Raw genomic sequence first — 6,901 nt, 5'->3', positions numbered from 1 at the left:
AGTTTTTTCTTACTGCTGTGTAACATGAACTATGCTAGAGTGCCTGCGTAAGGCGAAAAACAAAAAAGAGCCTTACGTAGTTAAAAACTAATTTAAAATAAAGTGCTACAGCTGTACCTGTGTCTTTAACTTCATTACCTACCCGAGGGATCTCATTGTTAACCACTGTATTATGAAAGCTTCTTAGCTGCGGATTTTGGAACAGATTCTGGTTTCTAAATTAAATTTCTGCCCAATTTATTGAAAGGATTTAAAAGATTTAGTTGTTAAAAAAGTCTATATTTAATTTTAGCCTCCAATGCAAGAGTCTCATCTTCCTCATCAAAGAGCACGATGCTCTCACCATGTTCCACTATGAGAGATACGATGCTCTTTTGCCGGTTTGCAGAGTTTTGTTTTGTGGAAAACATGTATTCAGTAACCAAAAGTTAAAGACTGGTTTAATCAGAGCTTTAAAAAAATCTCCTATAAGATATCAGGAGATTTTCGCCAGACCCGTGTCTTCTTACTGTCATTCTACTTAATCTGGACATACAGGAAATTCTGAAGAAACAGCCAATAGCATAAATCACTCTTTGTTGCTTCTGTGATCAGTTTCCATCTCGTGTGATTTCATACTTCAGAAGTTAACTTACACATACTTGTTCTCTTGTGACGGTGAGTTATTTTCTCTTAAGCTTGTGTTTTATTTGCCATTATCCTTGTGGAAATCTGTTTCTCTTTCTGAAGCAGCCTGCATGAGAGCAGAAGCAGGTTTTATACGTAAACTTAGTCAAGTGAGAATTAATTTCATCCCAGGTCAGACTTCAAACCTGTTCTGAGAGATGAAAGCATGACATGTTTATAGCTTTCTACTTCAGTTTGTTTATAATAATTGATTTGAGGGAAGCATCTGCCTGTAGATCCCATTGTGAAGTGTGAACATGTGTGCGAGGAATATTAAACATTAAAAAATGAAAAAAAGAGTCCAAAACAGCCAAATACAATGACTTGTATGTATGTTTGTTGTTGTTTTCAATTCCAAAAGTAACAATAATAAGCATACATTATTATGCCCTGAGCTACTGAGGAAACCCAGGTGAGAATCAATAGATCTGTTTATCATTAGGACTCTTTATTCAGATTTTCTCTAATTAATGACACTTGTGATCTCAAGAAGACTGAATGTTATGACTAAGACAAAAGTTTTAGCTCAAAAATGTGTACATATAATCACCAAGGTTAACGGACTTGTTAGTTTTGAAGTTCAATTTTGCAGTATTCATGTTCGCACATTTCTAAGAGCAATTTAGAAGAAGCAATTAACATAACAGTCATGTTTTTGGACTGTGTTTGGAAATCCATGCATTCACAAAGAGAACATTTATTTATTTGTTTACTTCATTCATTTAAAAATAAACATGTCACATGTTAGCACAAACATGAGTTCTGGGTGAAAAGGAGTAGTTTGAAGAAAAAAAATCTTACATAGACTACCCCTTCTCCCAGAAGTCAGTCTACTGCACCACAAACAACTAAACATCAATAACCATCCACATGGACACGTTTTAAAATGTGTATATATAAATGTAACAGTAAAGAAAAAGATCTTACACCTTGAAAGAAAATTACATTTTATTATTTTATTAAAAGTAAAAGTGCATAAAAAACTCCTCAAACTCAGGAGATTCTTGCTGCAAGGCCAAAGTGCTACCGACTGCACCCACGCTGTAAACATTTCTATAAAAACACAAATGCAAGCATTTTTCCTTTCAAAGCTGCACCACACATGTTGAAGGACTCAGTCACTACTGTGAGCTCCTTCAGTATCACACTCACAAATCTGGCTGAAAATGTGCTGATTGGCACCTTATGCTGCTTGTTGAACAAGCAGAGCTTTTAAAATCAGATTATTATTTTTTTTTTAATTCAGAGTGAGACAAAGGCAAGAGGAAAGAGTTTTTCTTCATTTACATACAGCAACATGAGAACAAATTCCACTTGTGGATTTATGACCTTTCAATAAAAATGAACTATGCTGGATGTTAAAATCATTAAGAAGTAAAAAGACTTTCTCTAAAGCCCTGGTTTGTTTGTTTATTTTGACCCTCTTCAATAATTTTACAGCATAGTGCGAGAAAGACCTGAATTACCATAATCGTGTGTGGCTTTGAATTCTCCTCTAAGGCTTTAGACGTTGTTCTGGAAATGAAACAAGCACGGTTAATCTCTGCACAAAATGTAGATGCAAGCCACCCAGTGACATTAGGAAGGCTTTCTACCAAGAACCGAGTTATATAAACAAACTTTGACACTAATGTGCTCTTATGTAACGAGAGGGGGAAAGAGAGGCTGGGTCCGGTTATGCTGCTGGTGGTAAACAAATTCTTGAGTGAAACAGAGAAGAACGGAGATGTCTGAGGAGTTTAAAGTCGGGGAGCAAAACTATGCCTAGAAAAGAAAAAGCAAACAATGGCTCTCAGTGAGTTTCACGGTTTTATATCACAGTTTTATCTCCAGTTTGTCAGAAACTGGAGATAATGAATGAAAATGTTGCACCTGTGTTTATTTAAGAGATGTAAATCAGATGGAGGACATGAAGTTCTGATACTGAAATAACATCGGGTTTGTTTCTGTGTCTCCGGGGGTCTAAATTTGGAGACACTGCATAGGTCAGAGCGGAGAGAGCACTGTGGCTCTGGGTTTGCAGAAAGCTGATCCTCTGACAGAAACACAGGGAGTTTTCCTTTCTACCATGAAGATTGTGTGTGTGAGGAAAGGAGTAAACACCCCTCTGCTCCCAGTCAATCTGTACGCTCAACCAACTAGTCTGTGCTGGTCTCCAACCAGCCGCCCTCAGTGGCGAACGTCGAGCTGGTCTGAGCTGGTTTCTCCTCCCAGGGAATGCAACAAGTGACGCAGAACATCTGAGCGCTCAACAGCATTCCTACACGTGAGCACAGAGGGGACGCCGAGCCGAGGAAGCTTCAGCTCTTCGGTCCGGAGTGTTTCCAGAATGCCAGCTTCGATTTTACAGACACGAAATATACAAACTCGTTAGAATTATTAAAAGATTTCATCAAATTTTCTAATTGGAAATGATGAATGTTTGCACATAACACTGGATAAAATCAACTTTTTGTTGTTGTTTGTTATTAACCTTTTTACGCTTTTGATCAGTTAGGATTTCCATAAGTATTTTTGTTTCGCTGAATATCAGAATGACGAGAATATTTTTTTAATTGTCCTCAAATTGAGATGTTTATCTGTATTTCCTTGGCATTTGGTATTTTCTTCAACTGTAGGGCGTGGTGGGTCAAATGTTGTAGGTTTCCTTCCACAAGCGTCTCTCAATAATTTGAATTTTGGCTCTTTTGTCCTGACAGAACCAGAGTAACCAGGCTGAAAGAAATCCTTACGCTCACATCTATTTTCGGCTCTTGTGATTTTCTGTGACAGAAACACAAAAAATGTACGTAATCAGCAGGATGATTTGGGTCAGCATACAGTTGGACTTCAACATCATGTCCAAGCTTCTGTTGTCTTCAGATGTTGCTTTAATATCTCTGCATAATGTTTTTTCCTTGTGACACTATTTGTTTTGTAAAGTGCACAAGTTCCTCTAAGAACAAAAACAACAAAAAAACAAAACAAAAAAACTAAACAAACACCAACCAAAATATGAAGCTGGCACTTTGCAGGTGGGATTGTTGTCTTATTTCTCAAAGTGTAAAAATGGATGTTATGGTCAAAAACTTTAATTTTGCTTTCATTAGGTCTTTGTCCCTGAGTTCAATTACATAACAATGTACAAAAACATTGCAAGTCTCACGAGAAAGGACAGAAAACAAGATAACTGAAAAGTTGCTGGACTTGAAAATCCAAAACAACTCAGAATTGTTTTTAAAGATAATTGTTTTGATTATCACAGGCACAAAAAATTCATATCACCATTCCTGATGTTTCTAATTTAACTTTATTTGATGAGGACAACACATGAAGACAATACTGTACGTAAAAATACATTTGAGCGCATACAGGACTTTTTGTCAAGTCTAATTTTCAGACATAGACGAATAAAAACCATGAAACACAATGAATGATCTTGATTGAACTTTATAAAAATAAACAACATTGTTTAGTTTATAATTCTCAAAAAAGAGAGAATGTGTTCAACCTCAACTGTGTCTAAAACAAAATAAAGACATAAAATTTTCTTCAAATCTCTCACTTCAAATTCAAATTTATTTGATTGCTCATGGTTTCTATTAAAAGCTTGTCTGCTCCTAATATAATAATCAGGCTTCATCTCAGCAAGGTCACTTACATTCTATCACTAACAAAGCTCAAGCCTGAACAAATAATAAAAAAAAAATCATGCTTTGTAATATAACTCCTTTGAGTTGCATTGTAGCAAATACCTTTGAGCTTTGAAGTGCGACTCTTTCTGAAAACTGATGGAGCTTTGAGTCATCTGACATTTAAGACTGCAGGAAAGTGTTCTCACCTCTGCTGCAAAGTGTATTTATAATGTGCCGCACCAACGCTGGAGGAACAGCCGTGACAGAAAAGAACGTTTCCATGACTCTCGGTACGATCCTGCTGCTTCCAGACGACTGAGAGGGACAACCGCAAGAAATGTTAACTAGATACACTTGATTAATTTATTGTTAGCAGTCTAAGTAGGAGTTTTTGTAGCTTGCAAGTGACTTACAACACAACACCAAGTAAGAAAAAGCTCATAATTAGACATAATTTCAGAGCTCTTTATGAATTTTGCTGCCTGTTAAGACAAGACAAAGACTGTTATGACAAGACAAACATTAGTACTCCAGCTTTTTGCCAGGGATTTATTGAGGTTGAGGTTTTCTTGCACATTGAGTCTGTCATGTGTTTTGATTACAGTCAGACATCGTTGGTGTTAAGAAACACTGGGAAACAAAGCAAATCATTTTTAATCAAGTTTAATAAATAAACAATAAATGAAAAATGTATTTTCCAGGTTTGACTGGAAAAATAGTGTAATATTTTTCTCAAAATTGAGCCTGACAAAACAATTCATATAGATTTACAAGAGAACATAAAAATACATTTTACCTGAAATTACACACAAGTGTACGTTTGTTTTTTTGTTTTTTTCTTTTTCTAAGTTTTAACATCTCTTTATTCCTGTTTTGGTCTTATTCTGTGGAATTTGAGATTATTATTATTATTATTATTATTATTATTATTATTATTATTATTATTATTATTATTATTATTATTATTATTATTATTATTATTATTATTATTATTATTATTATTATTATATAAATCATATCACAAAGTATTTTCAGACAGTAAATAAAATTGATTTGAAACGTCAGTAATACTTCCAGTATCCTGTAGAGGGCGACAGCAGGTCGCCCACAGGAAGCTGGAAAACAGTCCATCGTTTCAATTTAATCTGCTTCAGCAATTAATTCTTATTTAGTGTTTTGTACACTGTTTAACAGTCTTCCCATTTATAAGGGAGTACATTTTAAAAAGTTAAATTATAGCTTCATTATTGGAGTTAATTTCTGACAGTTTTTAGGTGAGTACAAGATTGCCTTTTAACATTCTTAAATTCAACTAAATACTTTAAAGTTCAGGTGGATAAAAAAAAAACAATATAAGCAGATGTGGCAGGGCCAAATTTTTTTTTATCATAGAATAATATTGCATAATCAAATAGATATTTTGCATCTTTATTTACAACATGTATGTGTCTCTCTTCTTGATTTTTTGCTGCTCTTGGTAACATTTATTATTTATCTGAGTGTGATTTTTTTTTCTCATGAGGGCATCTACTCAATAAAATATTACAATATTGTAAACTTTGGTTTAACATGAATATCTAACTGAAATGTTAGAGTTATTTCTCGGAATGAGATACCATATAACAAAATGGTTTAGTGCATTAAAAAATAAAAATAAAAATTAAAAACAGATTTCTGTATAGATGAATTAATCCTTCTGGAAGGTGAACCTCTGGTCCCCTCATCCTTTAACAGGTTCTCTTTCATTGCCCTCAGTATTTCTGACCAATTTTCATGTTCCTGCTGCAGGAAATAATCTCCACAGCATGATGCCACCACTGCCATGTTTCAAATAGAAATTCAAAGAATACTTAAAAAGCATTCTGTGTTGTGACTAAAACATAAAAAGCAGTATTTTATCTCTTATACTCACCTTAAAGTTTCTTAAATTACAAACAGGTGAACTCTTTATTAGTTAGTTCGTCAAGCGTGAAGACTTTTTACAAGGCGCTGGTGTAATATTCTACAAAATGACACTGAACAGCATTTAATCAGCTTAATGGCTTTTATCAATGCTCATTAAGCCATAATTGATTCTTCCACTCTCACATACAAATACATTAAGAATCTATTACAGGATACCAATTTTTCTGGAACGCAGACATAAACTTTTAACACACATACATTCACGCCTTCATACACACATTATGGAAACACATTTGGGGCTCCATTAGTGCCAAAATGAATATATGTAAGGCGTTCATGTAGCGTGATTATGCAATCTACCTCTTTTTTCAAGAGACAGTAACAAATACAAAAAAATAAATAGTTAAAAGAAAATGTCAAGCTACATAAAAAACACAAGTACATGTCATAGAATCGACCTGAAGAACTTTTAGATTTAGGTTAAGCCACTAAAACAGATGAGTTGAGTCAATCTAAAGGTTTCTTGAAATAAGGTCTATGAAGAGAAATTTTATATATAAAATAAGCCACTAAGTAAAGTTTAATTATTAAGCTCCTTTCACAGACAAAGCCATTACTAACGCTGCATAGAAAACCAACAATATAAATATTATGATAAAATAATGCACAATGAAAAATGAAAAACATGCAACAGAAAGCATGAAAGAAAAGGGAGA

The sequence above is a fragment of the Gambusia affinis genome, linkage group LG05, assembly GCF_019740435.1.
Source record: "Gambusia affinis linkage group LG05, SWU_Gaff_1.0, whole genome shotgun sequence".
Classification (NCBI taxonomy): Eukaryota; Metazoa; Chordata; class Actinopteri; order Cyprinodontiformes; family Poeciliidae; genus Gambusia; species Gambusia affinis.
This window is presented reverse-complemented; position numbering follows the sequence as displayed.